Source organism: Hipposideros armiger, unplaced genomic scaffold, assembly GCF_001890085.2.
Source record: "Hipposideros armiger isolate ML-2016 unplaced genomic scaffold, ASM189008v1 scaffold_201, whole genome shotgun sequence".
NCBI lineage: Eukaryota > Metazoa > Chordata > Mammalia > Chiroptera > Hipposideridae > Hipposideros > Hipposideros armiger.
The window spans coordinates 2,294,302-2,297,497 of NW_017731551.1; the positions used below are offsets into that span (position 1 = coordinate 2,294,302).

The following is a 3,196-nucleotide window of genomic DNA, read 5'->3' on the forward strand; positions in this document are numbered from 1 at the left end:
TGACTAGTTCAATAGAAAAAAATTACATATCGCATTAGAAGATCAGGGGACCTGCCAATGAAAATCCTGGGCTCGCTCCTTATCAACCTATAGAGAAGTCCACATTCAATAGTCCTGCCGCCTCATCCCTAATGTTTCCAATTAGTTTTTTAGTGCTTTAGTCTGAAATACGAATGAACAGCCAAGGTTCACCAGATAGTAAAGGAAGCTTCTAACATGAAAGAGACTAAAACAAAAAAAGAAACTCAGAGGAAATGAAAGCAGAAGAAAATTTCCAAAAATCTGTAACAGAGTCTCTCCCCACAACCCTCTCTCTCCATAAAACAAGAGCATATATAGGAACATATATCTATCCATATCTGTATTCAGAGAACAAGAAAGAACTCTTGGAAATAAGAACTATGACAACAGAAATTAACAATTTCATTGAAGGGTTAAAAAAAGTGAGAAAAATCTCTCAGTGCACAGATAGAATATATGTGAGAAAAGAAGGAAAACGATAATGAAAATCGTATCAATTCAGAAGTACCAACACCCAGTTCATAAAAATTCCACAAAAAAAACCCCAAAAAACAAAAAAACAGAGAAAATTGAGGGGAAGAAATTAACAAAGGAAAAATAAAAGAAAAATTTCCAGGTTAAAAAGGTAAATAGGGTATGAAGGACAATATGTGAAAAAAGACCCATTAGAAAGCATGAAGTCATATTTCAGACCACCATGGACAAAGAGAGTCCTCTAAAAGCTTCATAAAGATATCAAACACAACATGATCAAAAAGAGAAAAAAATAGCAAGGCCCCAAACATCTTAATATGCTCAAACACATCAACACATCAAACACACAGACCTTTTGTAGCTCTAGAAGGGCTTGGGGCTGCATAATAATTGATACAGAGGAAACTAATGCAACGAAAAAAACGAGACATCCAATAACTCCAGGAAAAACAAGTTGTACAGGAAAGGAAATAGAACCAGTATGAGGCTCAGCTGAGAATGATATTATACAACATTGATGACAATAATTATGTAAATAATGCAAAGTGGTTGAAAACAAAAATGATATGGGAGGAATGACAGGAGGGACGAGTGGGTGAAAAAGAGAGGGAGAGAGTGAGCACACGAGCATGCGCGTGTGTTACGGGCATGGGGTGGGTTAGACAGCTCAGTCTTTGTCTTCCACAGTAGGAAGTCAATCGGTACCTAAAATGGAAAGATCAGTAAAAAGCGTTTTAAGCATGTTATTTAGAAACATGGAGCTAAATAAAACAGTTAAACATTATTATTTTCGGGGAGTGGATACTGGGGATGGGATACAGCAGCAGACTACTATTTTTGTTTAAGCTTGTGGTGGCATTTAACTTTAAAGATTATGTATATGTATTATTTTGAAAAAGAATGGAATTTAAATTAAAAAACAAAAACAAAAAACTCCCCCAAAGTTATATAACCAGTAAGTGGTGGGGCTTGGCATCCGAACATGGGAATTCCAGAGCCCATGCCCTCAGCCAGTATACTCCCGCGCTTTCTAGATATGCTCCACAAAATTCATGGCCCTATTCAGGATCAGGCATTGGTGGTAACTGCGTCAAAGAGGTATGAAGAAGTCTTACTCATTAACAATTATCAGGCACCAAGCAAGAGAGACTGGATGGGAAGACCAGCCGCTGAAAATATTACCAAAGGAGGTTTGAGTGTTGTATTCTGGACAGCTCAGAGTTCAAGTCAAGCGTTTGTCCTTAGGGAACCATTTAATGGGGTCAGGTGATGCGCTGATTGGCTACAAGAATGTAAAGAACATCTTCACGGAAGGGTGGCGTCTACAAGGATCTGGCAAACATACATCTCCACATCTTGGGGGACTCCGTTTCAGCCCTGCTAGTCAAAGTGGGTTTTGGATCCCGCCATTTGAAAAGTGAGAGAAATTCAATACCATCTCGGTCAAGAACTGTACTGCCCATCTCGCCACTGTTACCTACTCCTTCACCATTTCTAATGGTGTCAAGATGCTTGGGGCTTGGGGCTTGGGAAGATAGAGGTGACAGCAGCTTTAGGCAGCATCAAAACAATGTCGCTGTTAAGGCAATCCCAAAGGTCACTTCATGTCACTGACATAAGAGGGTGTGATTATACCTTCTCCTTCCAGGCACACATCCTTGGGGTACCCCAGAGAGACTGTTCCCCTCTGAGGGACACGTGACGCTGCTGGGAGGTGGGGAAGGAAAGGGCAAACCAAACTAAGAGGAGCAATGGATTTAAAAGACTCCATGTCTAAACTTTCACTAATAAAACACTTGAAAAGGTTTACATATTTAGACAAAAAGATTATATGCAAATGCTAACTTTTGGGATAGATATAAAGTAAATAATAGTATTTGGAGTGCTTCTGCCTGAAAGCTAGAAACTTATCCAGAGGAAAAAATGAAGGCATCAGTTTAAGTGTTTAGTTATTGCTATTTTTGAAAATAGCTACCATTACTAGTTTCTATAAGTTAGTTTATTTGTCCTTTGAAGGAACCATTTAAAAATTTCTAGGAGAGGGGTGGCTGGTTGGCTCAGGTGGTTAGAGCACGGGCTCATAACACCAAGCAAGGCTGCCAGTTCGATTCCCCCATCGGCCAGGGAGCTGCGCCCTCCACAACTAGATTGAAGACAATGGCTTGACTTGAAGGTGAGCTGCCAGTGGACGGCCGATTGGCTCAGTTGGTTAGAGCATGGTGCTTGTAACGCCAAGGTTGCAGGTTCGATTCCCACATGGCCCAGTGGGCTGCGCCCTCCACAACTAGATTGAAAAACAACTTGACTGGACAAACACACTGTTCCCCAACTAAAAAAAAAAACAAAACAAATTTCCAGGAGAGAGCTCCATCATAATAGGCTAACATATTGGCATGAATTAAGTGACAAGCAGAGAGAAAAAGAAAAAGCAAGCGACAAACAAAAGACACAACATGATACTGGATAGGTTAGGAAGTTTCTTACTTAGTAGATCTTAGAAATCATTGCACGTGGAGACATACTGGTCTCCCATGTGCTTCTTAATGGCTACATGGTGTTCCACTTTATGCACATATCAATTTAACAAATCTCCTACTGATGAACATTCAACTTGCTCCCAGCAGTTCCTTGTTACAAACACTGCAGCAATTAAAATCCTGTACATACATTTTTTTGTTCACTTTCCCAGTTACAGCTTTAG

General features: G+C 40.0%; 1 protein-coding gene and 1 non-coding gene across 5 annotated transcripts in view; one reads left to right on the top strand and one right to left on the bottom strand.

Moving 5' to 3' along the window:
* HIPK2 (homeodomain interacting protein kinase 2) overlaps positions 1-3,196 on the bottom strand; it is a 129,505-nt gene that overhangs the window by 30,387 nt on the left and 95,922 nt on the right. The window lies entirely within an intron of this gene.
* Positions 2,686-2,759, top strand: TRNAT-UGU (transfer RNA threonine (anticodon UGU)). The gene has a single exon. It is a non-coding gene; the product is annotated as a tRNA-Thr (tRNA).